Source organism: Cupressus sempervirens, chromosome 5 (genome assembly GCF_028749045.1).
Source record: "Cupressus sempervirens isolate cs-2001-9-10 chromosome 5, ASM2874904v1, whole genome shotgun sequence".
In the NCBI taxonomy this organism is placed as follows: Eukaryota; Viridiplantae; Streptophyta; class Pinopsida; order Cupressales; family Cupressaceae; genus Cupressus; species Cupressus sempervirens.
In genome coordinates this window covers 650,469,096-650,488,828 of record NC_143122.1, presented here as the reverse complement: position 1 = coordinate 650,488,828, position 19,733 = coordinate 650,469,096, and the positions used below count along the sequence as shown (strand labels likewise).

The window sequence follows — 19,733 nt, the reverse complement described above, 5'->3', positions numbered from 1 at the left end:
GATCAATGAATTTGTATGGCTTAATCATTTGTTCTTGGAATGTATGTTGCAATTAATATAAAAATCCAAACAAACTCTTAAAGGCATTTAAAGTAATATTACACACATACTCTTGAATGTCCCTAAGGGAATTTACACACATTTCATTGGAATGGATGTTTAAAAATACACTTGTACTCTTAAAGGTTAAAGAAGAATGTGATTAAATATTTTGATGTGGGCTAAACATATTCTCATAAAATCTTGAGTGCTTAAAGTACAAAGAAGCTTGCTATGAAACATTTGGACTTGGTGCTTAAAATGAATACACCCGATCTTGAATGATTTAAGGGAATTTTTTACCTTTATTGGTTTTTTTATGTTGACAATGATCGATTTATTTTTGTTGATGAATCCTCAATTTTATTATGTTGATGATGTTGTCAAGTTGGAAAGAACATTGTATGCTATAAACACAAGTGTCTTCAAAAGTAAATAGAAAATTCAAAGCTTCAATTGGGAAAGAATGTGTGTCTTTTAAACCTTGAGGTCACTTACATATTCTATCCTCTCGTGTCTTCAGATGATATTGAGTCTACAAGAAATAAGTGGTCTTGATTTTCATTTTAAGGAGGCCTACTTGGGGATTTCATCACCCCTTGGGATGACCTCAACTCCATGTTCTGGTGGAGTGTAAATATTGGGTCGTGAATCGAAAGACACCTCTCTTGAAAGTAAAATTTTGTCACTCTTGGCTAAGCCCTAAAGAACTTTATACCTTTGGAAAGTGAAGGTGGAGATTTTGGTTACTATCTCCTCCTGGCTGTGTGGCACTATTTTATTTCATCTACAAATTTGAGCCTCATGTACCTTGCATATATCAAGGATTTCCTCTAGAGTTGATCTTTCTAATCCCAGTTGGAGCCTTCTTAGGATTGATGTTTTCATGTGCTTAAGTGTTTAAATCCAAAACCAATACTGAATATCAAATAGGTCTAGAATGAGTGAAATGGTGAGCTAAATGTTTAGTGAACAAAATGGTTATAAGTGGGTCCTCTTTACCTATAGTTATTTTCACAAGTCCTTGTACTTTGTCTATCATTTGAGATTCATTGGGTCTTTTTATTCACAACAATTTTGTAAAATTCTTGTGTTTGGTCTTCTAATTTGGGTTATTTTGTTCTTTCCATGTTTGAAAAAGTCAAACTCAAAAAGGTGAAGTTATCCAAACCATTCAGCTACAAGGAAAGAAAAAGCCTAACACATAGTGATAAAAAATTCCAATATGCTATCAAAGACATAAAAAAAGAAGAGGATAAACAAGGTCATGATAGAATTGTATACAATGCTAAACTTCAAAATTAGTATATTTTCCTTAGAGTAAATCCTAGATTTCTATTTCTTTTTCAGAGAGAATTAAGCTATCCACATAGTGACCACATCACACTCATTTTCCACATTAGTCTATTCCCATCATTCCTTTTTCAAAGCTTCTAGTCTTCCATTTGCAAATTTTCCTCTAGAGATCTTTGATCATTTGAACATTAATCATTCGGCTTGAGTACATCTTAATTATGAGACTCTTGAGATTATAATAGTAGCCCTTTATCCACAATAAAATATTTATCATAGTTGCACTCACTCATTTGGGATCACAATTCCATCTCCAAATATTGATTCATCTATTCAGCATTCTATCTTGCCCAAAGATCATTAGTCCATCTTTGGTAGGATAAAGATACTTTTTATCTTATAGACACTTGGTTTTCCAAATCAACAAGGTCTCTTGTTCACATTTAGGTGTTTACCTTTTTATTGTATAAGGTTTAATTGATCTCTCACATCTTCTCCTTCCACAAGCTTTCACCCATCAATTTAGTTACAATTGTATGGTGCAAACACGATCCTATAGACTCACATTTAATCCTATGTCTCATTTATTAGAATCACTAAGATAACAATAGATGGAGAATCCTTTTCCTCTTAAATCAACCTCATTAGGGAAGACATTTCCCTCTAGTAAAAACTTTAGTATGCCTAGCTCAACACCACATAGGAACCAGAGAATCCATTTCAAAACACTATTATAGGCAATTACACATATGATGAGGAAGAAGTATACCAAGATGAAGACCTCATTGACAATAATGACATTCCTAGTGATGTTCAAACATTTATTGCAAACCCATATAACCTAGAATTGTTGGAAAAATCTATTAGGTAAAACAAAACTAAGGTATTCGTAAACCTTGTCAATGATGGTGTTAATGTCCATCTGAGTTTTGATGAGAGCACTTTGTTTAGACAAATTACCAAAGACGGTGCTCCTACATTGCCAAATACTACCATAGCACAAACATTTGGCAATAGAAAAGAGCCTATAGTGGGAACTAGTTCTATACCTATATCAACTACAATGTAATCCACATTCTAATTAAGTGCAGAAAACATTCAAAAACTTATTAGTGTTATGCCCAACACAAATACACATGCTAGCATTTCCACAGTCAAACTTGATAGGTCTAACTATAGGATGCTTAAACATTCAGCAAGTACCTATTCAACAAATGAATGCCCTAACACAACCAATTTATTCCTCCTATTTTCAAATGCCAAAAAGTATGTTAAAAAAATTTGTGCCAATCCCAACAACTACATCAATACATTGGCCAAAGTTGAGCACCACCACCTTCCCCACCTCATAATCCACTGCCATCCTATAATCCATTTGGGAACTCATACAACTTTGGAGGTGGATTCAACATCAATTCACAACCATCACAGATACAACCAAACTAGGATCTAGCCTAGAAATTACATGAGCTTCAGAGTTTTGTCCACAATTTGAACAATGAAGTGATGAAAGATTTCTCTTACAAAGAGATTTGTCCTTTTCCCTTTGATAGATCTATCAACATGATACCATTTTTGCCAAACTATGAGATTCCCAAATTTTACAAATACATAAGAGAAATATGTCCCATCACACATCTCAAGGAGTTTTCTATCCTATGTCAACAAGTTGTCTATAGTGAGGATTACCTTAGGAAGCTCTTCACAGGAAGCCTTAGAGGCCCTGCACTTGAATGGCTAATACACTTACCTAGAAGTTTCATCACCTCCTTCAATGACTTGACAAGAAATTTCATGACCTAATTCTCATACAATATTGAATAACATGCTACACAAAACCAAGAACTGGAGAAACATTTGCTCATTTTCTACAATAGTGGTAGCATCTTTCCAATCGCATGCCCTACAAAATTAAAGATTTCCACTTTGTAGACTATTCATCAAAATTTTGATTCTAGAGATGTCTTTCCAAATGAAGATGGCTAGTCATGAAGACTTTTCCACTTTAATCAAGAAAGGAAAGAACATTGAAAATGGACTCTTAGAAAAGGGTCCCATTAAATACTATAACTCGTCGTCATCAACTAATGAAACAAACAAAAAATGAAAACCAAAATTTTGGTCCAAAGATAAAGGTGTTACCCATGATGGTGTCACTGATGTTAAAAGTGTACAAAACATTCAAGGTGGAGATGACAGCAACAACAACTACTATCGCAACTAGAACAACAATAATTCAAATATTCTAATAAGAATCAAAATCAAAACAACCAACAATCTCTTAATAAAACACAATTCTTTACTTGCAATAACAACAATACCAATAACAACTACAATCATGACTATGATTGAAATAGAAAGTTCATTAGATTTTGTGAACCCTTAGATGCCATATTCCAAAAACTAGTGGATCACAATTTGATGTTTTTCCCCAATACATGAACCTTTCCTGAAAATCAACCCAAATCCAAGTGGTATAGGGAAAATTAATATTGCAATTACCACTACATCAAAAGACATGACACTAAAAAGTGTATCAAGCTCAAAATATTCATCCAAAATCTTATCAACAATGGGGAAATTGAGGTTAAAGTAGGACCACTCTCTAAAAATTCTAAATTGAAGATCTTTCAAAAGCCATTCCCTGGCCGCAACAATGAAAATAACAATTGAAACAACAATACAAACAATGTCAATTGAGCTTCTACATCTAATGCACTCCATTATGACTATTCTACTAATCACGTATCAAACATTGACCCCTTGTGTGGTAAAATAGAAACAAATGGTATATGTGGCTTTGATTCCATGTGTGGCCACATTGAAGAAGTAGGCACTCATGTAAATACCCTTGTGTTACAAGAGGCTAATTGTGGTGCAACCACTCGATAGGGAAGAATCACTTTGCAAGCTTCCACTCCCAATCCCACCAATACATTAGTTCCACATACACTTGTTGCACCATCCACTTCTCGATGATGTCCTATCTCAGTTAGGGAAGACTACTAGACAAATATCCATTCCAGAGCTATCCACAAAGAAATTCTTGAGACTTCTCTTTTAAAGTCTCATATCCCTAAAAAAATCAATGCATCCCAATTCACTGCCATGTTTGGAAATCTTACCACACAAAAACACCTTGTCTCTTCATAGATAAATATTTCCAAGGTGCTTTCCACCATCACAATTTTTTGCTCCTAATTCATGTCCTTATAGAGAAATAGAAAATAAAACAATTCCTTATAGATAATGGATCTGGTTTAAACCTTTGTACATTGAAGATGAACTATTTCTTAGGGCTTCCAGAAGACCTCCTAGACATCAACAAAAGGATAACCATTAAAGCATATGATGAAAGAAAAAAAGAATCAAAAGGGCTTATCATGTTACAACTACAAGTTAGACCGGACATAATAAACATTGAATGTCATGTCCTAGATTTGGACTTACCATATAACATCTTGCTAGGTCAACTTTGGATACATACACTATAAGTGGTCCCATCTACTTATCATCGGTGCCTAAAATTTCCCCACTAGGGAAGAGAGGTCACAATTATAGGAGATCCTTTGCCTTTTGCTTTTTGTATGAGATTGGAAGGTGACCCACTGAATTTTTTTCTAATTAGTGAGTTTTCTAAGATTATACCTAAATCTCTTAGAAAAATGGAATCACCTACCACAAATTTTCCAGAACCATCCAATATTGATTCCAATTTCTATAAATGAAAAGAGAAGGTTGAAGCTATCAAGGTCAATACTATAATGAAGAAGGTTACCTTTTCTACTCATGGAATGAAAAAGTATAAATTTGAGAATGCCTTTTGCATTGGAAAACTACCAATTTCCCCCCAATCCTTTGGTAAACCTTCCCAAATAGATCCTACTAAAAATAAGGATACTATTCATGTTAATAAAATAACCTTTCAGCATTTGGGTTCACTTAGTGATGAACACATGGAGTCTAATATCTTAGATTGGCTATATTATGATGGAAAAGATGATCCATTGGAATTCCCTAAAGATAAGTATGTCAAGGCTCCTCCCATCATTAAGAACATGAGATATCATGACACAAGCCATGGACCTAAAGAAGATGGAATTAGAAAAAACCTTAAGGCTACTAGCTATCCTAAAGGTTGAGGTTTGGGCTCCATTTAACCCAAGGTGTCCTTTGCTAACAACTATTGTAGGTTGAACCTGATTTGTGATTGAGGAGGAGGAATTATTTGAAGTACCCTTCCAATACATTGAGGATAACCTAGATAACTATTTCCACACCATTACCATACCTAACCTCTCATCCACCAACTTACCCCTTACTAACCCTAACATGATAGACTGAGACCTTCAAGACACACCACCAAGTCTCAATATCTATAACTCTGATGAAGTAGTGATGGCACTCTTTGGCCTTTATAAGAATCTCCAAGATTATGAGCATGAGATCCAATATAATGAGGAAGCCTACTTCGGTAGACAACTAAACTCTCTTAGTCACAAAATTGAAAAAGAAAACAAAAAAATAAAATAGAAGAAACATCCTGTAGTGAAAACACTTTTAGAGAACTCTTGGATCAAGAAAAAGATAAAAGAAAGAATGCATCTTCTAGTAAAAACCTCCTAGAGGTGCTAGAAGAGGGAGAAGCTGAATTTCCATTTAAAACTCTACCACTAGAAAAGTCATCTACATTGAATGAAGACACAATTCTAGTTAATTTGGGTATGGTAGATAGTCTACAAATCACCTATATGACTACTATCCCAAGCCAAGAAGAACAAGAAGTGATGACTCAATTCCTACAAAAGGGAAAAATCAATTTTGCATGGATATAAAAAGACATGCATGTTTTAGAGACATAATTAATTGTGCATCACCTAACAATGGATCCAAAGATTAAACCTGTTAAGCAAAAGTCATGCAAGATGCATCCTAAGTTAGCATTTTTTGTCAAAGTAGAATTGCAGAAAATGTTAGAGGCAAAGTTCATTTCACCTTTTGATTATCTTGAGTGGGTTTCCAACATTGTTCCTATAGGTAAAGCCTCTAGGAGCATCCACATATGTTCATATTTTTGAGATTTAAATCTCACATGTTCTAAGAATGATTTTCCACTACCCAACATAGACATTATAATGGTTTTGATTGTCAAACACAAAATGTTATCTCTAATGGATGATTTCTCCAATTACTTTTTGTTATCAAGTCATGCCTTTTGGCTTAAAAAATACTAGCACCACCTATCAACACACGATGACCACAATCTTTTAGATCTTCTACATGGAGGACTATGTTGATGAAATCCTAGGAAAGTCTAAGAAATGTGATTCCCACATTGCTATTCTTACCACCATATTTGAAAGGTTGCATAAATACAAAATTTTCTTTAATCCTAAGAAGTCTATTTCTAGGGGCCAATCCAAAAAATTTCTAGGCTACATAGTGTCAAGAAGAGGCATTGAAGTAGATCCTGCAAAAGTAAAAGCCATCATAGAAATTCCTCCACCTACTATGAAACAACTCCATAGATTTCAAGGGTGGTTATAGTCCATCAGATAGTTTGTGTCCCAGTTAGAAGATAAAGTTCATCCACTCACTAGTACATTTGACCCCATTTTTCAACCATCTATTAGAATGTTTTAGATTGGTCGGAATATGGAAGGAAAAATATGTTTTTTTAAAATTCCATGCCTGTGTTGGTCAAAATTTTGACCAACATGAGCTTAACATGTCAAAACAAAAAAGGTTTCCCATTTCATTGTTATCTTTTGTGCACACGGGAGTTGGACAAGCATTCGCTTTGCTTTATAAATGAGGGCTAAAATTCCTCCCATGACACATAGCAAGTCCCCCATGATTGTGGGGAACAAAGAGAATGAGGGCAACAGGATCAATGGTGGGAGTGGAGAAGGGCTTCCTATCTCTGCAACACAATGGCAAGGGTGAGCTGCAACTCCCCCTTCAACAACGGGCAATGGCAGAGGATGAAGGCCTCTTAATGATCACAAGGAAGGCCATGATGGACTATGTGGAAGATCTCAAGAAATTGGACTTTTTCTGCCAATGGTTGGATCACCCAAGCCCATGTCAAGTGTTGGTATCCAAAGAGTTGATATCTCTCCTATACAAAAGGTACATTTGAATACTTGTTATGCAATCCCTTCTCAAAAATTGCTTGAGAAAGTCAATAATTATCATTTTGTGACTCCTACAACTAGATATAAAAGAAGGCACCAAGATTCCATTCCTACACATGTATCAGTGGGAAGAGAAGATGCAGTTTTTATCCCCTCCCACAATTGAAAATAAGTGTGATAGCACTTCTACGCTAACCATATTAAGGAAAGGAGAAGATTTTACCCCTACTTCCAATCTAGATGGAAAAGGGAGAGCTACTCCTACAACTAGATTCAAAGGAAGGTACCAAGATTCTGCCCCTACACATGTATCAGTGGGAAGAGAAAATGCAGTTTTAATCCCTCCCACAATTGGAAACAGGTGCGATTTCACTCCCTCTCCCACCATATTGAGGACACAAGGAGATTTTACTCCTATGATTTGGCATTTGACCTAGGTTTAGAAACTATAGCAAATGTCTGGCCGATTATCATATTCAAGGAATATGTTATTATAGATTTCATTTTAATGTTGAAGATCATTGTATTGCATTTCAAGGTTAATGAAGAATGTCACTAGCATGGTTTATAGAGTTCTAATCTATGAAATGCATTGATGATTTCAAGACCACTAGTTATGTGTTTGTGATATTGTCATGAGGAGTTATTTCATTTTGACTCTACTTATGGATAAGGGATTTGTCTAATCTTTTTTCTTGTGCAAATTCTAGAAAGGCCAAACACATAAATCTGAAATATATCTTACTTTTAGGCATGGGCTTGAGTATTGTTTTACTTCTCGACTCTTCTTAATACTAATAATTTGTAATCAGAGTAGTCCAATTTTGAAGTAATTCTTAACTAAAATACCATCTTTCCCATGTCTAAAAATTGTATTTCTAAGTGAGGGTTGCTCCTTGGATATGACTACAATAAATGACTAATTTTCTGTTTTGAACCCCTCTTCCATTAACTATTCATCAAACAAGTAAGATTTCAGGTTCCCTTCACATCACTTGAAAACATTGTATACTAAGTTATAAGTAGTTGTAGAAATAATCTATATTTGGAAAAGATATGATAGGCTAGGAAATAACATCCCTTTCAGCAATAGTTCAAGCTAGAATGATCCTCATGTAATCATGAATGTAATTGTCATGAGCCTACTGATAGCAATGAGGAAATTATGAAACATCCGATATCACTTAACAAATAAAAACTTTCAAAAATCAATTGAAGGATCTCCCTTATTTTATCATCCTTCTCAGGAACCCATGGAGTTGTGGTTCTTATAAACTCACTCATGCAGTGAGTAAAAACAAGCCCCACCTTCTTATCTTTGTGATTTAGCAACCTATGCTCACCCAAGAAGGTCACTATTGGAACCATTCCTATTTGAATCACTTTGGAAGGTGGTTGATCCACTTTATGAAAATAGTTCACTAGATCCACCACTGATGTAAGTAAAACATCTTTTGACAAAGACATGTCACCAAGTTTATCTCCTACAGTAGAGAGCTCTTTGCTCCAGTTTCTGTCATCTGCTAAACTTGTAAAATGATTCATCTTAGTATTTGTTCTTTTTTCTTGTTTCATTAACCCTTCTTCAAGGCTAACTTCTTATTCTTCTTTTTTTATTCTTTTAATCTATTGCATCAAGTTCATTTACGATGCCTCAAGATTATGACCACACTTAAGAATTCATCAAAGGGAATTTGTTTCTTAAACCCCTCTTGCTTGCTTTTTGGTACTCTTCAAATATTTGAATAGCTTCATATTTGTAACTTCTCTTTTCATTTGTCTTTGGTTTTAACATTTTAATTTTAGACTCTAATGTACTCTTCAATGCTTCAAGTCCCATTATCTTGGGTTCTTTCTCTTTCAAGAATGAGCCTTTTGACTCTGATTGAGTGCCTGATTCAAGATCCATTTCCTTTCTCCTTTTTCTTATGTAGTACAGTGGTACCTATCAAAAGATGTAGTAACCTTGACCTTCTCTGGTTCATTTGTGTACTCATCAAAGACTATGATGACATCATGCATAGGTATAGTATTACCTGACAAACATAAATATTTGGAAAAAGTTAAAAGATTTTTCATCTTTTGATATTTGTTATACCATCTAGCAATTTTAGAGGCTACTATTTCATTATCCTTTTCTTCCATTTTTGTAATCATCCTTAACATCCTAGACTGGTAGGATTTTGTCTTGGTACCACTATAAAGACCTTAAGGTCTGTATGATCTGAACTTTTTTTTTCTAAACTATTTAAACCTCAAAAAAAAAAAACTATATATAACATCAATTCAAGAAAAGAAACAATCAATTATGCTTATGCAGTCTCAAAGCATCCCATTTTTAGCCAACATCTATAAATTTACGAATATATTTACTCTTGAAATTGATATAGAATTTCTTTACAATGCTAATTTAAGCTTTCAAATTACAGAAAACTCAATAGAGAGAGTTTGAATAGTAATGCACAATAGATGAGAACTCTCAAGGGTTTCATCCCAAGACCATATAGATCTCAAACAACAACATACAATAGAAAAGATGATCTCCTAGGAATTTTGTCCCAAGATCCAAATTGTGCATAGATAATAAAAAATAAAACAAAATAAAATAAAGAATAATTATAACTTTTTTCAAGAAGACAAAATTGCACAATTGGCAACAATCTATGGTTTCCTTCTTGGAGACATCTATCACTACAAGACAAAATTGGGCTTCTTCAAGAAGTTAGTGGTTCGTACTAGAAGATTCAAGACTAAAATATGTTTCTTTACTTCCTACACCAGATAAGACCACATGGCTAGCAATAATCTAAACTTTTCCTACTTTTTCTAGAACGAGATGAAACTTCATAGTTGGCAACCAACACTGCCATCTAGGCCAGGTGCTTGCCAGCACTGCCATCAAGGCCAAGTGGACTGAACTTTATGGGTTCATCACATACAAGTTTGAAAACACAATCTAAATGTGAAGCTTCTCAATTCCAACTCTACAAGTTTTTCAAGCTTGGCTAACTCGGATGAGTTTGGGTCCTGGTAGAGTTGACCTGACTCTACACTAACAAAGTTTAGAGTAGATTCTATGAGTCTTAGAATGTTGGGATTTAATAAATGGTTATAAGAGGGTATTAATGTGTCATGTCCCCTTTACAAATAATTAAAAATAATAATCTTTGCTAAGGCAGGCAGGCCCAAAAAGGTGAAGTTTCAGCAAAAGGGGATAATCTTTGGAAGCAAATGGACTAATAAATGAAAATTATTATTAAAATACATTTTATTAACCCCTCTTGGATGTGAGTTAGGGTTATTCCCTCTTTTAAGGGGTTTGGAGGCATTTTGGGCTGATTGTAGAACTTGATTTGTGCTAATTTCTTTGTTATTCTTCAGAGGCTGCCAAACCTGTGGAGAAGGAGACCCAAGAACGGGAGTTTGCAAGTTTTCAGGGAGACCCAAGAATGGGAGTTTGCAAGTTTCTATAAAGGCTAAGGATGGGAGTTTGAAACGATTCCATGTGCATGCTCATGCAGAGTTTGCCTTTGTGCTGAACAGTGCAGATTTGTGCATTTTCGATTGTATATTTTGTAAGAGTTTGGTGTTTCCAGTTGAGTATTTCATATCAGTTTGGGTTGCTGCTGCATATCAGAATTTTAAATATTAAAATAGAGCTAAATATATGTATTTGGATATGATTATACTTTTTTGATAGATTATTAAGTTTTTGTGGTGATTCTAGGCTATTTTGTGCTATTTTCGGGAGCCCGATGAGCATTGTTTTTGTCCTCCGTTTGGGAGCTATTGTGTGCATGTTATATAGATCTAGAAATGTCATTTTATAGGCTGTTATGCTGCTCAAATTTTTGTAAAAATGTCCACTTTTAGATTTATTAATAATAGGTGAAGCTGTGAAGCTTTTGACACTATTTCTAGCATACCCAGTTTGGGGTTTCTTGAGAAATTTGGTGGATCTTTGTGATATTAGTTGTTTGATCTTGAAAATCTGATTAGAGGTGTGAAATATCATATAAAATCAGTAAAGGGACATTTCAGTGGTATCAGAGCCATGATCTTGCCAGCCTGAGGGTTTGTAGAAGTTTGCATGTCAGTTTTGACAACTACCCAGATCTTGCATGTCAGTTTTGACAACTACCCAGATCTTGCATGTTAGTTTTGACACTACCCAACTCTTGCATGTCAGTTTTGACAACTACCCAAATCTTGTATGTCAATTTTGACAACTACCCCAATCTTGCATGTCAATTTTGACAACTACCCAGATCTTCCATGTCAATTTTGACAACTACCCAGATCTTGCATGTTAGTTTTGACAACTACCCAGATCTTGCATGTCAGTTTTGACAACTACCCAGATCTTGCATGTCAGTTTTGACAACTACCCAGATCTTGCATGTCAGTTTTGATAACTACCCAAATCTTGCATGTCAAAATTTATGGTTGCATTCTACTTCTAATCATTTGCATATTAGTTCTTAGTGAATTTGGTGGTTGCATGTTGCTTCTAATCAGCTACATGTCAAAATTTATGGTTGCATGCAACTAAGTGAAAGAGAAAAGAGATATTTACAGCGAGAAAAGAATAAAGAAATTTTTATCAAACCTCTAATTGAAAGTAAGAGTATAAAATCCAAGGAAGGAAAAAGTATGGCTAATCTAGATGAGATGACAAAGAAATTCTTTCAAGACATCCAAAATACTCAGAAGCAAACAGTGGATAGTTTGGTAGAAACTAGAGAGGCTTTGCGAATATTGACAGAAAATTTGCAAGCAGTTACATCTATTAATGAGAAAGGGAGCACTTTAGAGGAGTCAAGAAATCTAAAACTCACACCCTCTCAATCAACAAAAACTATTTTTCTGCATGCAGATGAGCCACCAGTGCCAAATCTAGCCCTTAATCCCATGGAAGAGGTTATAGGTAACTTGATTGCATTAAGAGCTACTTACAATGGTTTAGATGATGATTTTCGTAGTTTAGTTCCTTTTAGAGAATATGTGGATATGATGAACACTTTGATGCCCAAGAAAGAGTACAAAAGGGAGCATGACATAAGTGGAAGAGAGATCAAAAATAAAATAAGCAAGTTTATAGCACCTACTTTTCATGAAACAAATAAAATTTTAGCTAGAGCATGGCTACAAAAATTACAGACCTTCTTCACACTTAACCCCATGAAGGAGAGTGATGCTGTTCAAATTGCAAGTCTACACTTGGAAGATGCAGCCTATGATTGGTGGTATCATGGAATGACTACTCAAGGTCATGATTAGGTAACTACATTTGATGATTTTAGTCAAAAAGTGATAGATAGATTTGACCTCAAGGATCATGATTATGAGGATGTTGTTGTGCATGATAGTGAGATGCCTAGTAGAGATGAGCAGACATTGAGCATTCATGAATACTAACAGGAATACTACTGCCTTGGTGATGCCTTTGTGTAGGAATACTAACAGGAATACTACCACTGACTGAGATTGGCACATTCTATCGACATTACATTGTGAGGTATGCTCATCAATTTACCTTTGATGACCATGTTGATGAGATGATGATACAGAGATGTACTTTGGTTCCTAGTGCTTATCATCAGTTATGGGATAGTTTGACACCTTAGGATGAGAGTTGTGATGGGCACAACATGGTGATAGGTTTTGCAGTTGACAGCTTGATAATACATGACTTAGAGTAGGAGTTTTGGAGTGATGCTTCAGCAGGAGTTGTTATTGATTCTACTCCTTTGGCTATGACATCACCTGACTTAGCTGGTGATCAGTCACAGTGGGTTGTATCACTTGTTCATGGTGAGCTGTTAACTGAGGTTGGTTTTCTTTATCAACATTATATTGCAAGGTATGTACATCAGTTAGCATTTGATCCTTGTGTTGAGGAGTTGATGGCAGGCAAATTTGGTTTGGGTTCCATTTCTTGCTGTTTATCTTGTGATGGATTTTCACCATCAGGGGTGCATGGAAGTTATGGTTATGAGATAGTGGCCGATGATCTGCAAAGTTGTGTTGACTGTAGGAGTTGTACAGTGTGTGGATTCTCCATACTTGGTATAGTGTCATTCGAGATCGTTCACCATTCTGTATAGGCCAGTGGGATGCGTTGATGGTATTTACTATGTTGGTAGTTTGATTTGTTCACTTTACTTGGGTTTTGATGTTCTAAGAGTTTGTGTCTCATGGGTTTCTGACTATGGTAGTGGTGATTTTGGAGTTTGGTTGAGCTATAATTGTTAGTTTGATTATGGATTCCTCTTGGTCATATTGCAGAGGATATTGCAGGAGCCTGTGTTAATTGGCAGTAGTATAGTTCATGACTATATTTGGGATCTAGGTGGATTGATTGGTTTATTGTTTAGCCATTTCTTGAGGACAAGAAATATTTGGGAGGGGAGGACTTTTCATGTCCCCTTTTCAAATAATTAAAAATAATAATCTTTTCTAAGGCAGGCAGGCCCAAAAAGGTGAAGTTTCAGCAAAAGGGGTTAATCTTTGGAAGCGAATGGACTAATAAATGAAAATTATTATTAAAATACATTTTATTAACCCTTTTTGGATGTGAGTTAGGGTTATGCCCTCTTTTAAGGGGTTTGGAGGCATTTTGGGCTGATTGCAGAACTTGATTTGTGCTCATTTCTTTGTTATTCTTCAGAGGCTGCCAAACCTGTGGAGAAGGAGACCCAAGAACAGGAGTTTGTAGGTTTCTAGGGAGACCCAAGAATGAGAGTTTGTAGGTTTCCAGGAAGGCTAAGGATGGGAGTTTGAAGCCATTCCATGTGCATGCTCATGCAGAGTTTGCCTTTGAGCTGAACAGTGCAGATTTGTGGGTTTTCGGTTGTATATTTTGTAAGAGTTTGGTGTTTCTAGTTGAGTATTTCATATCAGTTTGGGTTTCTGCTGTATATCAGACTTTTAAATATTAAAATAGAGCTGAATATATGTATTTGGATATGATTATACTTCTGTGATAGATTATTAAGTTTTTGTGGTGATTCTGGGCTATTTTGTGCTATTTTCAGGAGCCCGATGAGCATTGTTTTTGTCCTCTGTTTGGGAGCTATTGTGTGCATGTTATACAGATATAGAAATGTCATTTTATAGTCTGTTATGCTGCTCAAATTTTTGTAAAAATTTCCACTTTCAGATTTATTAATAATAGGTGAAGCTATGAAGCTTTTGGCACTATTTCTAGCATACTTGATTTCGGGTTTTTTGAAAAATTTGGTGGATCTTTGTGATATTAGTTGTTTGATCTTGAAAATCTGATTAGAGGGATGAAATATCATATAAAATCAGTAAAGGGACATTTCATAATGGCCATGGAAAAACTACCCACCAAATAGCATTGTCATTTTCATATTGTGGTGAGCATTCATATCTGTAAACAAATTGGGCACCAAGATTAGTAGGAATGATCATGAGGGAGTTCCATTGTTTAGCATGCTCTAGCAAAAATACTTTTTGGATGGTTGGAATCTCGAGAAGACTTGGTTTACCTTATGGTGCTGATTTATACTATGTGGTGTTTATTTTTTGCCATTTTAATTCCACTACATCACTGATATGATCATATCCTGATGCAGTCAATGACAAGTAGAACATTCAACCTCACAAGAGATGGTCTCTTGTGAATCATTCTATGTGAAAAGATGCATCATATAGATTGATTTCATTCAATAAACATGAAGTTGATTCCCAAAAAAGTAATATCTATATCTTTCAAAAGTTATCCTACTAAATGTTGGGCTCGATCTGGCATAATGAGCTACTTTACATTCCTCCTATGACCTTATTCTAAATCTCTCTAGGATAGATGTTTATTATTAAATCCATTCTCTACTTTGCATGTTATATAGCATCTTGAGGTGTCCCTTATTGCTTGCATTGTGGTAATAGCTAGTGTTTATTTGTAGAAAAGGATGAAGTTGAATTCCTTTTTCTAAAGAGATGAGCTACTTACTACAAACTCTCATGAGGAAATAGGAAGTTGACAAGCACATTAGGGATACATTGGAAAAAGTTCTGGTTCTTTATTTTGGAAGGGCCACAGATATTGTCTACATGTAGCTTGATGAAATTGTAATGTTTCCTCTCTAATGCCTACTCTATTTTTTAATTATAACGAGTTTTTGATGGATTATGGACTTGTTGACATTAATTTTATTATTTTCTATACAAGCTCACTATGTCTATAGCTTGCAAAGTGTGCACATGAAGTGTCAAAGTTTGCATCAATAGCTTTAGTGGATGTGGATGCTAAGGAAATCCAAGTTTATATCAAGTATTTTGACATTACTTTGATACCTGCTACAATCTTCTTCTTTAATGCACAACACATGAAGATGGATTCTTGGTATTTCATACATCCTATTTGAAATTAATTTTGAAATCAAGTAAGAATTATAATAAAATTATGTTGCACATGTTGGTGGGAATAAATTTTATATTTTGGACTAAAAAACATATTTATTATCAGTAATTGCACTGTAAACTTTAAAATTCTGCTATGGGTGAATCTCATTATAAAATGCAACTACAACCTGGTTATTAAATTCATTAATATAAGTATTGACTGTGAGGTACACAGGAGTTATGTAAGTATACCCTCTGCCATGCTTTCTTTGTCTAGTTTCTCTTCAAGCAAGGTAGGCATTGTTTTATTAAAATTTTAAAATGAGCTGATTTTTATTAGAATAGAAATTCAAAGTGATTTAATTGAAGTATTCAATGGTTGTTAGCTTTGTCACATATAATAGAAATTGCATCAATTATTTTCCAAATGGGAAATATGCTCTGACATGGAGGGAACAACCAACTATGCATAATGTTCAGCTAATAGATTTTTTAGACCCCGAATGTTTGCACACTTTGTAGTTTATTTAATATTTAATATTATTTAGAACACAAGTCAACTTGTGTAAGATATGTGAAGTTAGTACACCAAAATAGTAGGATTTTAAATTTACTATGGAAGTTCATAAGAAACTAAACATCATCAGAAAATATCCAATTGTAAGTTACTGAATAAATGGTTCTAAGCATAGTTTAAAAACTTTATGTGGAGATGAAGTGGATTTTAAATGCCTGTGTTGGTGTGTATGGAAGACAAGCTATTGATGATATTCAGCATTCTCAATTGGTTAAGTCACCACCATAGATATTGTAGGCACATTATTAAATAACACATTGATATGTTAGGATTGCAATTTTGCCCATATGTTTAGTTCTGAAGTTTATGATTTTTGGACCATTCCTTAATCTTGTGCCCAAACACTGCATACTCTCAGGTATTGCCTTCATAGCTGACTATTCTAATGATGTACTCTATAAAGTGGCCACTTTTATGTGTTCTACCAAAGATTTGGTGCCTCTTGTAGCTGCTTTATCTAGAAATTTTAATTGAGAGTGTGAGAATTGGGGATAGAATTTTAAAAAATGTCATGGTCAAATTAGTGAACAACAAATGGATTTGATGGGGGTTGCATTGTCTGGTAGAATGTAGAGGATGGGCTCATGGGCTACAAAGGGTGAGAAGTCCTTTGGTTGGAGTGGCTGAAGAAGGGTAACATTCATTTCCCAGCCATACGCTACAGAGAAACCTTGACATGGATGGGCTAGGAAGAAAACTGGGCCTTGTAGAAGACAACAAGGTTATCGAGAAAGCTGAGGAGCTGAGATGTGTGCATTTTAATTCTTCCACTTTTGGTGTGGTATGTTTACCTAAGCAATGCATCAAATTTAGTGCAATTTTTATCATCTGGAATGCAATTTATTGGGAATATTCATCATTGAGTCCTTTTTTAACCCCTTTTCATCCACAAGGGGTGAGGTTTGCAAATCAGTTCTCTACTTTGAACTCATTGCTACAAAGTAATTTTTCTTGAACCTTATTCAGATGGGTTCATCTAATTTTACATCAAAAAGGATCGAGTCATTTCTCAAATTTATAGCATAATCCTTACAACAAAGATCATGCCACATGTTGGCAGTGAGATAATATAACTCTAGGTCGAATCTTAGTTGAATCTTATTAATGTCATCTATCTGTGCCATTACATTGCATTCCTTAGGAATGGATCTATGTTGCCCAGGAAGAAATAATTTAATGAAATGTCCCTTTTCTGATTTTATATGATATTTCAAGCCTCTAATAAGATCTTTAAGATCAAACAACAAATCTTTCAAAGATCCACCAATTTCTCAATAAACCCCAAATCGGGTATGCCAGAAATAGTGCCAAAAACTTCATAGCTTCACATATTATTAGTAAATATGAAAGTGGAAATTTTTATAGAAATTTCAACAGCATAACAGCCTAAAAAATGACATTTTTAGATCTATATAACATTTACACAACAGCTCCCAAATGGAGGATAAAAACAATGCTCATCGGGCTCTCGAAAATAACACAAAATAGCCCAGAAACACCACAAAAACACTAATAATCTATCATAGAAGTATAATCATGACCAAATACATATATTCAGCTCTATTTTAACATCTAAAAGTCTGAAATACAGAAGCAACCCAAACTGATATGAAATACTCAACTAGAAACACCAAACTCTTACAAAAAACACACCCGAAAAATCACAAATCTGCACTGTTCAGCACAAAGGCAAACTCTGTATGAGCATGCACATGGAATGGAATCAAACTCCCATCCTTAGCCTTTCTAGAAACTTGCAAACTTCTATTCTTGGGTCTCCTTCTCCATAGGTTTGGCAGCCTCTGAAGAATAACAAAGAAATGAGCAAAAATCAAGTTCTGGAATGAGCCCAAAATGCCTCCAAACCCCTTAAAAGAGGGCATAACCCTAACTCACGTCCAAGAGGGGTTAATAAAACATATTTTAATAATAATTTTTATTTATTAGTCCATTATCTTTCAAAAATTATCCCCTTTTTCCGAAACTTCAACTTTTTGGGCTTGCCTGCCTTAGCAAAGATTATTATTTTTAATTATTTGAAAAGGGGACATGACAAGTCCTCCCCTTCCAAATATTGCTTGTCCTCAAGAAATGGCTGAAAAATAGACCAATCAATCCACCTGGATCCCAAATGTAGTCATGAACAATACTATTGTCAATTAACATAGGCTCCTATAATATCCTCTACAATATAACCAAGAGGAATCCATAATCAAACTGACAATTACTGCTCAACCAAACTCCAAAGTCACAACTTCCATAGTCAGAAACCCATGAGACACAAACTCTTAGAAAATCAAAACTCAAGTAAAGTGGACAAATAAAATTTCCAACATAGTAAATACCATCAACATATCCCACTGGCCTATACAGAATGTACAATCCAACTCTGCAACAATGGTGAACACTCCCGAATGAAACTATACCAAGTATGGAGAATCCACACACTGTAAAACTATTGCAGTCAACACAACTCTATAGATCACTGGCCATTGTCTCATAACCATAACTCCCATGCACCCTAATGGTGAAAATCCATCACAAGATAAATAGCAAGAAATGGAACCCAAACCAAGTTTGTCTGCCATCAACTCCTCAGCACAAGAATCAAATCCTAACTGATGTACATACCCTACAATATAATGTTGATAAAAAAAACCAACCTTAGTCAACAACTTACCATGAACAAGTGATACAACCCACTGTGACTGATCACTAGCTAAGTCAGGAGATGTCGTAGCCAAAGGAGTAGAATCAATAACAACACCCGCTGAAGCATCACTCCAAAACTCCTGCTCTAAGTCATGTATTACCAAGCTATCAACTGTAGGACCTATCACCATGTCGTGCCCATCAAAACTCTCATTTCAAGGCATCAAACTATCCCATAACTGATGATAAGCACTAGGAACCAAAGTACATCTCTGTATCATCCTCTCATCAATATGGTCATCAAAGGTGAATTGATGAGCATACCTCACAATGTAATGTCGATAGAATGCGCCAATCTCAGTCAGTGGCTCAGACTGCAATCTAGATGTAACTAACTGCAATTAATTACTAACCAAGTTGGAACTAACTACTACCTCTGAAGACATTGCCAAGGGAGTAGTATTACTAGCAGGAACCATGCCAACTATCAGCTCACCAACATCACACATGGTCTTTGATACATCATCTCTAGTCTTTGTGCCATTAGTACTAGAAGTCACCACCATGTCAGGCATACCACAACAATCTGTTGTAGCACCCAACTTAATTGAACCTAACTCTAGTGGGGACAAACCCGATATGCCAATGTTAGTATCAAGGATGGA

At 35.1% G+C, this 19,733-nt stretch overlaps 1 pseudogene; it reads left to right on the top strand.

Moving 5' to 3' along the window:
- The first annotated feature begins 17,092 nt into the window (after window positions 1–17,092).
- The window catches only part of LOC149557577 (origin of replication complex subunit 6-like), a 60,463-nt pseudogene continuing 57,822 nt past the window's right edge, over window positions 17,093–19,733 (top strand).